The sequence below is a fragment of the Heliangelus exortis genome, chromosome 27, assembly GCF_036169615.1.
Source record: "Heliangelus exortis chromosome 27, bHelExo1.hap1, whole genome shotgun sequence".
Taxonomy (NCBI): domain Eukaryota; kingdom Metazoa; phylum Chordata; class Aves; order Apodiformes; family Trochilidae; genus Heliangelus; species Heliangelus exortis.
Genome location: NC_092448.1, coordinates 729,398 through 744,037, shown reverse-complemented (window position 1 = coordinate 744,037; position 14,640 = coordinate 729,398). Strand labels below are relative to the sequence as shown.

The 14,640-nt window shown below is 45.7% G+C and overlaps 2 protein-coding genes and 1 long non-coding RNA gene across 3 annotated transcripts in view; 1 reads left to right on the top strand and 2 right to left on the bottom strand.

Moving 5' to 3' along the window:
• The window catches only part of LOC139787944 (ankyrin repeat domain-containing protein 7-like), a 118,687-nt gene that overhangs the window by 36,300 nt on the left and 67,747 nt on the right, over positions 1-14,640 (bottom strand). The gene's annotated exons all lie outside the window — the stretch shown is intronic.
• LOC139787948 (uncharacterized) overlaps positions 1-14,640 on the bottom strand; it is a 112,714-nt gene that overhangs the window by 40,274 nt on the left and 57,800 nt on the right. The gene's annotated exons all lie outside the window — the stretch shown is intronic.
• LOC139787626 (POTE ankyrin domain family member B-like) overlaps positions 1-14,640 on the top strand; it is a 133,773-nt gene that overhangs the window by 84,341 nt on the left and 34,792 nt on the right. The window lies entirely within an intron of this gene.

The following is a 14,640-nucleotide window of genomic DNA, read 5'->3' as shown; positions in this document are numbered from 1 at the left end:
GTGCATGGTGCACTGGTGTTTCATACAGAGATAAAAAAACCCCAAACAAACAAAAAAACAAAACAAACAAACAAAAAAATATTGGTAATTACGCTTGAGTTTTGGCTTGGGAGATTGTACCACTTTGTTTTGTTTCAGGCTGACTCCACCAGATTTTAGTAGCAATAGCATTTCATTTTTGAATCTTCTAGTGGTTAATTTTTCTCATATATTGGTGAGGAGTAAGAAAAAAAAAAAAACCCCACAGTTATGAGAACGAGTATGCCTTTTCGGAGGCCGAGAGTTGCTGCGGAGAGTGAGAGCTGCTCCTCGTACAGAGAGCACCCCCACTCCCGCCTCCGCAGCCGCTTCTCGCCCCCCTCACACAAGGGCACAACTCAGATACGGCTGGTGAGCATTGCCAGTGTATCTGCTACAGCTGCAGCTGCTGTCTCTACCCCCACAGACACTGCTGCTGCTCAGAGAATGAGCCCTGCTGACGACACTACAGTAAAAAAAAAAAAAAAAAAAAAAAAAAAAAAAAAGGGAAAATAGGGGGGGGAAGAGTGTGCCTTTGCCGTTTAAAGGCTTGGAATTCTGTCTCTAAACAATTTTATTAGGCCTTTTTGGGCCTCAATCTGGCACCCATGGAGGAAACTAGGACTCCGCTGTGCCCTGACGCGGGAGGGGTCTGGGGACACTTTTGGGGCCCCCCGACCAATTTTTGTCGGATAAGCCTCCTCTACCCTCTTGGTTCTATGCACCAGTGGACACCAGACCTTCCTCATACTAAAAAGGTATTTAAGTCCTTCCACTGCAGTGTGAAATGTGCTTTTCATATTGTATTGATAATAGGTTCTTGTCAATGTTGTAATTCATGTGATCGTTTATATGTTGATTATGGGATCTCTTGTCTATGTGTTGATTGTTGATTGTGCTATTCTGTTGCACTGCTAAGTAGATGAACTTAACTTCTGGTATTTTAACACAGATGCTAAAAGAGGTTGATAGTGTCAGACATAGAGTTTTACAATATCGTGCTGCCACTGACTTTTTATTATTAGCTTTTAGGTTATGTTTGTGAAGACTTTGATGGAGTGTATTTGCATGAATTTATCTGATCATTCAGAGTCAATTCACAACCAAAAGTGATTGATTAAGATAACATGAAAAACTAACTGTTGCATATACTGGGTTAAATGAATGGTTAAATCACTTAAGGATATGGGGATAGCTTAGAGATTTAATTAGACAAGGTTTATCAATTATATTTGTTATTATTGGTTTTGATGCTTTCGTATTATTAATATGTTGTTTATGGCAATGTATTATTAGCATGTTATCTGACATAATGAAATAAGTCAGGATTGCTCAAAAACAAAAAGGGGGATATGTTGGGAAACTGTCTGGAAGAAAACAGACATGTGAGCAATCCTGACTATTTAGCTTTAGCTAGAGTAAACTAAGGGCCTTGAGACCCAGTTGCAAGGTTACTGAAAGAGGAGCTTTGGGAAAAAGATCAGGGAGCTGGCAGTAGAAAAGAAGAAATAACAGGATAATGAGGAAGCCAGCAGAAGTTCTGTGAGAACAGAATTTGTGTCCAAGATATAGCCACCTGCAAGATATCGTTATATAAACAAAGGCTCTATATAAAGCGAGTGTCCACTGTTAATAAACGACTTCACTTTAACCGTATTGGTGACTGCGTGTCGTCCTTTAAGCCTCCGCGAATTTTTTCCTACAGTGACCCATGGCTGCTGCCCGGTGCTACAGACCACCAGAGACTCTGGTGGCTGCCACGGACCTGGAGGGTTCTAGAACACGGGCAGTGGGCCTGTATGGCAAAGAGGTCATGATGTGGCACCCAGGTGACACCTGAGACATCATGGATCCAGGGCTAGAAAAGCCCAAGGAGAGGGCCAGAGGATGCCAGCGTGGCTGAGCTGACCTGCGGGCTACCTCACCTCCTTCCTTGGCTACTCGCCCACCTCTTTTCTTTTGTTCCTTCCGACCATTGGTCCTTTCCTGCCTGCTTCTCCTCAGCTTCCCTCCTCGGAATGAGGTGGTTCTGACTGGACTGCCAGGACAGAGGAGAGAGGAGCTCGAGTCGGGATACAAGGAGAGGTCTCTCCCTTCCCAGCTCCTGCGACTTTTCCCGGCTGGCCGGAGCTGTGGGAAGAATTCCTCCTCTTTGCTCCTTCTGCTAAGGCCACAGGTGAGCAGCTCTGCAGACCAAGTGGCACACGAGGTGGCCTTTCCAAAGGTCCTGGGGCACTGCTGTCAGGTGGAGTCCTGTGACAGGGACAGCTCTGCAGCACCTCCAGGCACCGCTCCAACGCTCCCGAGGACGGATGCTGTCCCGTGCCTTTTGACGGGGGCATTTTGGAATCCTTGGGATGAGCTACAATGGTTTCTTTGCCTTCAGGTGAGGGGCTTGCTGTTGGTCCTCTCCTTCTGGAGAGCGTGCTGACAGCCTGAGATTTTCCCTCTCTTCCTGAGAGGAGCTGAGAGTTGTGCTGGGGAACGACTCCGGTGAGCCCCAGCTTCACCAGCAGCTTGAGTTGCAGTGGGGTCCCTTCTGTGCTCGGGGTGGCTTGTTGTCATCAAGTGACACCAGGCCAAAGTGTGGGCTGCTTGGACTTTTGGCCAAGCAAGCAGGGGCACAATCTTTGTTTCCCCAAAGTAATTCTTGAGCAGCCAACTTCAACAACAGCTGCCCCTGGTTTTTCTGGCTTGGGTGCTCTGGGTGTTCCCGTAGAGCCCTTGGCTTCTCAAAGAGGTTTTGAAGCACTCAAGTGGTCTCCTCTCTTCCTAAAATGTCATTTCCCTGCAGTGGTTGCTGTGGGAATGGCTTCACAAGGAAACACAGATGGGCAGCACAGCCCAAGAGCTGGAGCAGGACTCCAGAAGAGGGGCAACAGCTGCTTCCTCAAGGCTGTCCTGCAGTGTCTGACCTACACCCCCTCTCTGGCACGCTACCTGCCCTCCCAGGAGCACAGCCAGGCCTGTGAGTACTTCTGGGAACATCTTCTCAGTCTGTTGGGCACTTCCCAAGGGTTCTCAGGATGTGGAGCTGGATGGAGCAGACGAGCAGCACTTTGTCAGCCTCCCACCCTGCTTGGGCTCCTGGGAACACTCAAGCCTAGAAAGGCACTTGTCACATCTGGGGGAGTGATGGACCCCAGAAGGACCTCTTCCTAGCCCCGGGCTTTGGTCTCCACTCCTGCAAGTGAAACCCTCTTTGCTCCTGGCACAGAAAACTTCTTTCAGCTCAGCATCCCTCTGCAGGAAGTTTTCCAGGCACTCAAAAGTGTCGGGTTTGTTGGGACATGGGTCCCTGGGGAGCAGAGGTGTTCAGACTGTTGTTACCCCCTCAAGATCTGCAGGAGGTTTCTCACTGCTAACCTGAGAAGTTCAGCACCAAGTCCTGAATTGCTGCTCCAGTACCAATCACTTCTGAAGCAGCTCTAACTCCTTTGGATGAGGCCAAAATCTCTTTCAGTGGCTGTGTAGTTGGCCTCAGAGCCTTTGGAGTTCCCACCCCAAAATCCTAGAGGTCGACCTCGGAAGCTCTCCTGGAGCTTTCTTTCTGCCAGAGGCTCCATGTAGGACCCCCATTCCCAGTTCCAGTGTAGAGCACATTTTTTAATGTCTGCCCCTGTTGGAATTGGTCCAAGGGCCATTGCCTGCACAATCTCCTATTGAACACTTTCCAGTCTGTTGTTCTGAGCCCCCATGGGGTTGTTGTGGCCAAAGTGCAGGACCCAGCACTCGGAATGTTGAACCTCATCCCGTTGGGATCAGCCCAACTCTCCAGTCTGTCCAGGTCCCTCTGCAGAGCCCTCCTGCCTTCCAGCTGATCCACACTGCCCCCCATCTTGAGGTCATCTGAGGATTTGCTAATGGTGAACTCAATCCCCTCACCTCAATCACCAATGAAGATATTAAACAGCACTGGGCCCAACACTGATCCCTGGGGGGGACCAATTGGATCAGCACTGTTCACCACCACTCTCTGGGGGCTTCCAGCAGTTCCTACCCCAGCACAGAGTGCTCCTGTCTGAGCCCTGGGCTGACAACTTTTCCAGGAGAATGCTATGGGAATGGTGTCCAAGGCTTTCCTCAAGTCCAGGCAGACTCCATCCACAGCCTTCCCCTGATGATAAAAGGAGCTCAGGTTGGTCAGACAGGACCTGCCCTTCCTCACCCCATGCTGGCTCTGATCCCCTCTCCCTCCTGGAGCTGCTGTGGGATTTCCTTCCCCACCTCTTTCCCACAATCCCCTGGGAAAAAACCCTCCCCTCCTGGACTGTCCCCACCTGGGATGAAGCAGCCTCAGCTGGAACCCACCTGAGAACATCACACCCTAATCCCTCCCTGCTCCCAGTTCCTGACCGGGCATCTAGATCTGCTCCCGCTAATATTTTTTTTTTATTTCTATTTTTTTCTACAAATTCTTCCTGGCAATTTCCCTCCCCCAGCTTCCAGGAGACACCTCAGAAATTTACCTGGACCTTGGAATTTCTTCCCACCCATGACCTTCTCGGGCTCCCAGCTCACGTGCCCGACAAATAAACAAACAAACAAACAAAAAAAAATAAAAAAAACCTAAAAAACCCAAAGAAACCCCCCAAAAAAAAGCAACCCCCAATTTTTCAGTCTTTATACCTATTCCTCAGCCCCCAGATACATACTCAGCCTCTTTAAAAGCAGCAGCACAGTCAAGCTCTGCCTTCACAAAGTCCCTATGAAATGCTCAAAGCTTCTGCTTTTGCAGGCACCAGAGACGGGAGCCCGAGCAGGGCAAGGGTGGGAAGGAAATCTCGAAATTCTGGGAAGCTTCCTGATGTGGCTCCTGGAACCTGGAGGTGGGGGTTAACTGCCAGGAAGAATGCGTGGTGGGCGAAAAAAAACAGCAACAAAAAACTCGCAGCAGGGAGAAGCTGCCCCAAGCTTCCGATTTAAAGCCCGGTTAGGAAAACTTCTGCTGGCCCTAACCCTCACATAGAACCCTACCCACAGCACCACCACCAATCAGGTTACTATTTTCCTTTTGCACCAAAACCCACAAACATTTGACCCCTCGGTTGCTCTCTTGGCTTCTTAATTCAAAATTTCTCACTTCACCTCATAACACAATTAAAACCAGTCTGGATTCATCTCATTTCGAGGCAACATTATCTGCTCTTTAGGAACATTTTAACAACTGTGAATATTTATAAAATAATCCACTTTCCTCTTTGTAGTGTGAAATATGCAAACACATGGATTCGTGTGGATAAGGCACAATGTTGAATCAGGGGAATGAGATGTAACCTTTCCTTGTATGACCACAAGGCTTAGGGGAACAAGAAACAAGACATGCACAGTTCCTGTACCTTAAAAAAAGGCTCCAATGTACATCCTCTTGTGCTAACCTAAGCTGGTTTTGCTGCTGACTGCAGAGTGTTGCACAGGTAAGGGCGAAGGAGCTCATGTGTGGAATCGAAGGGTGACAAGAGGGGAAACTGAGGCAGACACTGACTTCATCCAGCGACCACCAGACGGGGGTCAAAAAGACCCTCAGAGATAAAGTGGGCACGTGCCTTTGAAGGCTGCCTCTTCCAAGAACTAATAAACATAACCCAGCCTATTCCCAGAATGGTCACGAATATGTATTAGAATAGATATGAATATGTATTAAAGTATGGAATATAAGCCAAAAGATTAAACTTTTAATATTAATTTAATTTAATGTGGAGACTCCCCACGCACCCAGCGCTGTTTGCTTTGCCTTTATTCGCCAAAATAAAACTAAGTCTCATTTGCTACTACCAGAGACTCAGCCATTTATCATAATGAGATGATTTTGCTGTGGGGTTTTTTTCAGAATCTACATGTTCTACACACTCAAAGCACAGAACTTTGATAGATTTCCTTAGTTACGCCAAATCCTTAGGGATCCTTAGGGAAACAAGAAAATAATAGTCATGCTGTGGCCAGATAACTTAATTTATTCCTAGATTTCCTAATAGTGAAAGGACAGTTACTTTCTTTTGTGCTACACTGGGCCCTCTTCAGGAAAATTATTTTCTCAAACCTCCCTGGCCAAGCAATCAGAGTACTGATAACAACGGCAACCCTTCAGAAATGCAGCCAGCAAGCCAAGAAAAAGCTTTTCCCTTTTCCTTTCCAAAAAAAAGGTGGTTTGTTTTGGTTTTTTTTTTTTTTTTTTAAACAAAGAACAGGCTTGAGCCAACACAACAAAAAGGAACGTCTCTAATGGTGTTCGTTCCAAAGTCACCAAAAACAAACACCCACATGGAGATTTCTGCCATTTAAGAGCTGACACACCAGGGCTGCTCTGGGGGTCGGGCTCTTCTCCCGAGTAGCTGCCAGTAAGACAACAGGGGATGAACTTAAGCTTTGTCAGGGAAGGTTTAGGTTGGATATTAGGAAAAAAATTTTGATTTATGACTTGCACACCAAACCTCAATTAATAAATTAAATTTAGCGAAAGAGACAACCGGTGAGAAACAAAATACAACATTTTAAAAAAAGGTAGAGCTGGAAGAAGAGCAAGTGGAACTGGCTGGGCACAGCGTAAATTAAGCCAGTTGTGTCTGCAAGGGAAAAAAGGAGCACTGCTCTTGGCCCATATTGCTGTCTTTTCTAAACAGACAGGAACTGCTTCAGCTCCATCTTAGGCAACTTCTTCAGTCCAGTGACATCTGCAAGCAAACCTCTGATCAAAGCCAGGCCGAGAGCACTATTTCAAAACTGGATTGTAATGACTGCACCTGAATCATCTGGACCTTGAATGGAATCAAAAGCTAAATACACCACATGTCAATATCTATTTATGTAACAGAGTTATTCTCATCGGGTATTTTTTTGAAAAATTACAAATAAAACTAAGATGTTTTTTGGACACCTATTAGCCAAAAAACAAGGAAGACACTTCTCTTCCCTATCAACAAAGAGCTGGAATTTCCTCCGCTGGTTAACAATTTCTGACCAAATTCACCCTACAAAACTTTACAAATCACTATCAATAGATAGCAGAGAGGAAGAACTTCTCCTCAATTTGGGTAACAAAGGCAAGACAAAGGAAAGAGATCAAATATCTGTACAAATAGAAAAGCCGGTCCTAGTAGCACAGAAATATACAGACATGAAAAGGAACAGAAACAGCAACACACAGTGCTGCCATGCAGTCACTTTCCATATTTACATTTACTCAAGTCTGAGCCACAAGCAGAGAATATTTACAATCATTTAGGTGCCCAGATCCAGTGCTCCAAAAATCTACTGGAATATTTCACTATCATCCAACCAGAATATCCAGCACAGCAAGAGCAAAACCTAAAAACTCAACAATACCAACCTCCCACTCTAATGTCAACACAGGACCTCTGGCCAGTATCAAATTAAAAGAACAGTAGAACAGCCCAAAACAATCCAACTTCCATTTAAATCAAAGATCAGTGGCTCTACACCTTTAGAGAAATTCTCAGACTCATTCGGCATGTGGTATTTCTAACACATTAATTTTCAGGCTTTTAAGAGGAAGTGCAGTTTCATGCCCAGTGCTGTGTCAGTAGCAATTTCGGCTTCCACTCTGACAGAGAAACTGAAGCAGGCTTTGTCTCTGGCAACACTGAAATGATGGCACTGCTGAAAGCAAAGGCAGAGCTCTGGCTTTGCATCCCCCCCCTTGCCTTTGGTGCCACCTCAGAAAGGCCACGCTGCAGGAAGCAGCTGGTTTATCACAGCTTAGTGTTGATGTCACATCCAGACAGGGCTTTAGACACCTGAGGGAAAAGGACACAAGTGATCGAAAGAAAAAAACTGCCAAAAATGGTGGGGAAACAGCCGTTAAATACATGACACCAAAAAAATTGAATTAATGAACTATTTTCGTACTTGCAGCCTTTACATGCCTTCAATAATTCCTTCCCTTCCTTCATCTGTAAGAAATGATGTTACTTCAGTTTCTTCAGGTCTCCATTCCAAGCTGTCTATATCTGAACAATTTACATTTTTTTATACAACCCCAGACTTGGATTCTAGCACATACTTCAGTTCACTATTCCATTTTGGCTGCTTTATTGCTTGTTTTTCTTACCTTCTAGTTCCTGTCACTTTCCTAATTCCATCAATCCCCACGGCCATGAGATCCTTCCTTCCCCTCTTCTCCTCCACAAAGGAATCTCTTCACCATCACCTTCCTTTTGTAGATCAACACTTCATAATCCAGTCCCGGCTCCATAGATGGGGTAGAAAAATGTCAAGCACTGTTTTCCAGAGGTTCCTCTTGGTGACCTTGAAACAAGGGGTGCTCTCTGTCCACAGCCCATGTTGGATGCTTCTGTATTCACGGGAGCCCTACAAAGATATACAAGCAAGTATGAGCAAAGTAGAATGCATTCTCTCAGCATCCTCATTATACTGGACATGCTCATTATTTTAAAAATTACGACTGAAACAATTTTCAGAAAGATTTTTCTGGCACAGACTGTTATATCAGAGGATCTCCCACATGGTGTGTTTCTACGCTCAGGGGACACTGGGGGCTCTTAAATTTTGAACTTTCAGTTTGTCCGATTTCCGGAGACTCATTTGTAGTTTTTCGTTAACAAGATGGCCAACTTCCGGTAACAAAATGGCCGGCTTCCGGAGACTCATTTGAAGTTTTCCAGTAACAAGACGGCCGACTGCCGGAGACTCATTTGGAGTTTTTCGGTACCAAGATGGCCGACTTCCGGAAACAAGGTGGCCGACTTCCGGTGACTCAATTGTAGCTTTCCGGTAACAAGGTGGCCGACTTCCGGTGACTCATTTGTAGTTTTCCGCTAAAAACATGGCCGACTTCCGGTAACAAAATGGCCGACTTCCGGAGACTCATTTGTAGGTTTTCGCTAAAAAGATGGCCGACTTCCGGTAACAAGATGGCCGACTTCCGGAGACTCATTTGTAGTTTTTCCCAGGGACACCTGTACTCTATTAAAATCCCCTCCAGACTGCTGCTTGTGCCCCTCAGCTTTCTTCAGTGTCTTCGATCCAAAAATGACCCCTCTAACAGAATGCTGCCTTCCAGCTTGCCTCTAGTGCACTTCTAGCTTTGTTGCAGAGCTCTCACCCCTCTGAGTCTTTCAGGAGACTTTGTGAGTCCGTATCTGTGACCCACCCCACTTGTTCTTTCCTCTTTTCTGTCTAATACAAGCCTCCAACGACCTTTACTCTCTTAAGGGTTGAATTCTTACCTGGTCATGTCGCTGAAGTAACAAGGAGAGAGAAAAAACCCAAAATTCCTCAGCCAGCATCACAGAGTTTCTCTGCTTGTCCCACAAACTGAAGAAAGAGGAGAAAACTGACTGCTTCTCCTCTGGCTGCTTTTATACCTTGTGGTAATCGCCACCTCCCCTTCCCCAGGGGATTGTGGGAAAAGCTGTGTGGTGGCGGTGCCTGTGGTATATAAGCCACAGCCTTTGGCCAGGGGCTTCAGTCAGCTCTTGGGCTTCTCTGAGGTCAGAGCTCTCCTACTCCTGGAGCTGACTGCAGCTGTTGAGCTGCCTGGGCTCTTTGGGAAGACTCTTTAAGGTAAGAACTTTAAAACCACCAAAAGTTAGAGCTCTTTATAGCAAGAATATGCTTGCATGCAATTTTTTTTTTCTATTTATTACTTTTTTTTTTTTTTTTTTTTTTTAATGCAGTTGTTGAAGAGGAACCTTAAAACTGCAGGAACATGCTAGTCAGAAAACGTGGTTTCGTTGCTGGACATAAATTTAGACCCACAGCCCTCTGAAAGCTAAGTATAGGAACTTGGTTCCAGGAGGTATTTTGAAGGTGGCATCTGGGAGAGGGCTGTCTACAATTAGCCCCCTTTGAGTGGGTGAACAGAGCATGTTAGTTTCCAGCACAATGCTAGGGTGGGCAGGGCAGCTCCAGCCTTGGTGTGTGGGGTTGTGTATCTTGTGTTGTCTGTCTTTGTCTTAGAGCTTCCGCCAGTCTTGATGGTCTTCTGTGTGTCCTCACAGAGCAAGTCTCGCATCTTGGGCATTATCCCTGCAAAGCCTTTCCTGATCAGCACGGTACTGATCAGCAGCATGTTATTCTGCACAAGGAGTTTAAATTGCAGATCGGTCTCTTGACTTGGAAGTTTCTTGATGGTTGTCTTCCGCAATGTCGTTCTCAATTGCATTGTCATCTGCTCTCTGTCCACCCAGTTTCCCTGAGGGGGACTCATTCCCCACATCCTTGCATCCTCAGGTCTTGAAGGCGGCTTCTCGGGCATCCGTCGCTTCATTCCCTCTCTTTGCAGACGCATCGCTGTAGGTCTTATTGCCCAAAAGTCTTGGATTCCAGAGTCCCTCTTCTTGCTGCGAGTTTTATCTCGAGCTCAAGTCTTGTGACTCACGTGGCTGTGTCTCGGGTCAGTCTGTGCCTGTGAGTGTTTGGCTTGGAGCTGCCCTGCCTGCTGTGTAGGATCAGGGGCCACAGAAGCACCACAACCTGACCGACTCGGTGTTGAGTGGCGGTGCGGTAACTTGCGTAATCCTGTTTTTCCGATCCTGCAAGTCAAGGATGAGCAAGAAATGGATGGAGGAGGAGACAAGGGAACCAGCTGAAGGTTAGTCAGGGTGTGCAGTTGGTGGCAAGCTGCCTCCCTTGGCTACCTGACCACATTATGGTTTGTTGTCATTTTGAAGGTGGAAGCAGCGAGCGAAGCGGGGTACGGACACCAGAGGTGGCTGTGGCAAGGTGAGCAATGGCCGGTGGGCTGGAGGAGCAGTTATTCTCAGGTGTTGTATTATTGGTTGGTCATGAGCATCCCTTGTTGTTTTGTGGTTTTTTTGTTTGTTTGTTTTTCAGGTGCCCTCCTAACCTCATCGTGGTACCCCAAAGAGATGGCAGACAGATGGGCGAGGGGCAAAGGTAATGGAGCAGGAGATAGATGTCACAGTGGCCTGGGTGTTGTTGCAGGCAATATCTGAGCGTGTGCCTTTTGCCTTGACTTTTGCAGGTGTCACACACAGTGCTGGAGTGACAAAGCCATGTCTTGAGGAACAGTTGGAGTAGGTGAGATGGCTGTGTGCAGAGTCGTTCACGTGTTTTATATCAACTCAGTTAAATGTTTCCTCTTTTTTTGCAGGCGGTGTGCCTCCTACCATTGAGAACAGATGACCCTTAAAGGTGAGGTGGTACGGGGAGGTTCATGGAGTTCGTGATGATCAATCATCAGAACAGTAACTCTCTCTTGTTCTTTTTAGGTGCCCAAAGCAGTGGTGTAGACAGGATTGAACTCTGGATCAAGAAGGGGAGAAGAAAGCTGTGGGACTCTTCTGAGGCCTCTTTTTTTTTTTGTAGTGTAAGTGTTTGGAGATGGCTGAAGCGGTCCTAACTGGTGACATGGATTCTGATTTTTTCCTTTTTTTTTTTTTTTTTTTCTGATTGCAGATGGTGAATAGGAATGTGTGTACTGAAGGAACATGCCTGTCACGGAGTGGTGTTTGCTGCTGGACGTAGATTCCGAACCCCAGCCCTCGAAAAGATAAGTCGAGGGACTGAATTGTTGGGGGGGTTGAGGTTGGGAGGTGCCGGAGGGATTTTGAACTTTGCTTTCTGGGAGAGTGCTGTTTGGGAGAAGCCCCCTTTGCGTGGATAAACGGAGCCAGTTAGTTTCTAGCACAATACTAGTGTGGGCAGGGCAGCTCCAGCCTTGGTGTCTGGGGTTGTGTGTTTTGTGTTGTCCGTCTTTGTCTTAGAGCTTCCTCAGGCCTTGATGGTCTTCTGTGTGTCCTCACAGAAAAAGTCTCGCATCTTGGGCATCATCCCTGCAAAGCCTTTCCTGATCAGCACGGTGCTGATCAGCAGCATCTTTTTCTTGTGTGACAAATGTAAACCATAGATCGGTCTTTCATCTTGGAAGTTTCTTGATGGTCATCTTCTGAAACATCATTGCCACCTGCATCAGCATCTCTAGTCTTAGATTTTCCCAGAGTGGGAATCGATCCCCACGTCCTTGTGTCCTCAGGTCTTGAAGTCCATGTTTTTTGGCATCCATAGCTTCATTTCCTAGCTTCGCAGTCACATTGCTGTAGGTCTTCTTGCCTAGCAGTCTTGGATGCCGGAGACATGCTTCTTGCTTGGTGGTCTCTTGACATAGTTTCGTGGTTCGCAGGGTTGTGTCTTGAGTTTGTTTGAGTGTTTGGTTTGGAGCTTCCCTGCCTGGAGCTGTAGGGTCAGGGTTTGTTGGAAGAGCCCTAAGGGAATATTCCAGCTGTTGAACAGCATTTCAGTAACTTGCATAATACTGTTTTTCAGATGCTGTGTGACAAGGACGAGGAGGAAAAGGCTGGAGGAGGAGAGAAAGGTGCCACCTGAAGGTTAGTCAGTGTTTGGTGTTGGTGGGGGAGGTGCTTTCAATATTGATTAGAATCCCTGAGATTAGTTTGATTTATTTCTTACAGATGCACAAGTCCAGGACGTGGAACAAAAAGCAAAGCAGGTGGGTAGCTGAATGTCATAGCAAGGCTTGGTAAAGTCTGTCACAGGGCAGGTGGATGTAGTTGCTCTGAGTAGCATTAATGGATTTTTTTTTTTTTTTTTTTTTTTTTTTTTTTTTAGGTTGCAAAGCTGTGTAGAGCAGGCAGTTCATCTCAATGGGACATGACATTTGGAAGGTGAGCACTGTGAAATTTGCTGCTGGAAGTGTTAAATGTTATGAGTTGTATTGAAGTAAAAAACATTACCTGTGTGTTTTTTCAGGTGGTGCCTCGGCATCCAGTTCAGACTAAAACGTCTGAGGGGCATCTGGTGAAGGATTAAGGTAAAGGAGATTGGGCAAGTCTCTGGGAGGGTTTTGTTAGAAGCAGCAGTCAGCTCTTGGGCTTCTCTGAGGTCAGAGCTCTCCTACTCCTGGAGCTGACTGCAGCTGTTGAGCTGTCTGGGCTGTTTGGGAAGACACGTTAAGGTAAAAACTTTAAGACCACCAAAAGTTAGAGCTCTTTATAGCAAGAATATGCTTGCATGCAAATTTCTTTTTTCTATTTATTACTTTTTTTTTTTTTTTTAATTCAGTTGTTGAAGAGGTTCCCAATATGGTTCCGATGCTTTTCCAGTGATTGTGGGACCAGGAGTCGCATTAGATTGGAAAATGATAAAAGAAGCCAAAGCTGCCATTGTGCAGTACGGTTTGAAATCGGTTTGAGTCATTTACTTAATCTCTTTTGCAACATCTTTTTACTGCTCAATAGTTGACGCCATATGACACAAAAATGCTCATTAATACTCTGTTAACTCCTTCTCAACAACTACAATTTCATCATAAATGGCAAATGCTGTGTGAAAATGCAGCTGTGATTCCTAGACAGAACACCGATGCATTATACGGAGTGCAAGCACAAATGTTACTTGGTGCTTGTCCTTTTGTACGTGCAGATTTGCAGGCGTGGTTTCAAACTGAAGTGTTACAACTTTCACAAGAATTGGCGCATAAAGCTTTGCGAACTGTGCATGATCCTGCACAAGCAACTCCCTCTTTTACAAATATTAAACAGGGGGGAGCAGAGCCATATCCAAAATTTGTGGATCACTTATATTCAGTGGTAATATCACATCCCGATTTGACAGAAGAGATGAAAACAATTTTTTATATGTCGGCATATGACAATGCTAATGAAAAAAAGCTAAACATGCATTAGGACTACTTCCAAAAGGTGCTAAGCAGCCCAATTGTTAGAAGCTTCTGAGCAAATGCTAGAAGCAGATAAAGCTGCTTAAGGACCATATTGCAATATGGTTCTTAATATTGATTTATATTGTGGTGCATGGTGCACTGGTGTTTCATACAGAGATAAAAAAACCCCAAACAAACAAAAAAACAAAACAAACAAACAAAAAAATATTGGTAATTACGCTTGAGTTTTGGCTTGGGAGATTGTACCACTTTGTTTTGTTTCAGGCTGACTCCACCAGATTTTAGTAGCAATAGCATTTCATTTTTGAATCTTCTAGTGGTTAATTTTTCTCATATATTGGTGAGGAGTAAGAAAAAAAAAAAAACCCCACAGTTATGAGAACGAGTATGCCTTTTCGGAGGCCGAGAGTTGCTGCGGAGAGTGAGAGCTGCTCCTCGTACAGAGAGCACCCCCACTCCCGCCTCCGCAGCCGCTTCTCGCCCCCCTCACACAAGGGCACAACTCAGATACGGCTGGTGAGCATTGCCAGTGTATCTGCTACAGCTGCAGCTGCTGTCTCTACCCCCACAGACACTGCTGCTGCTCAGAGAATGAGCCCTGCTGACGACACTACAGTAAAAAAAAAAAAAAAAAAAAAAAAAAAAAAAAAGGGAAAATAGGGGGGGGAAGAGTGTGCCTTTGCCGTTTAAAGGCTTGGAATTCTGTCTCTAAACAATTTTATTAGGCCTTTTTGGGCCTCAATCTGGCACCCATGGAGGAAACTAGGACTCCGCTGTGCCCTGACGCGGGAGGGGTCTGGGGACACTTTTGGGGCCCCCCGACCAATTTTTGTCGGATAAGCCTCCTCTACCCTCTTGGTTCTATGCACCAGTGGACACCAGACCTTCCTCATACTAAAAAGGTATTTAAGTCCTTCCACTGCAGTGTGAAATGTGCTTTTCATATTGTATTGATAATAGGTTCTTGTCAATGTTGTAAT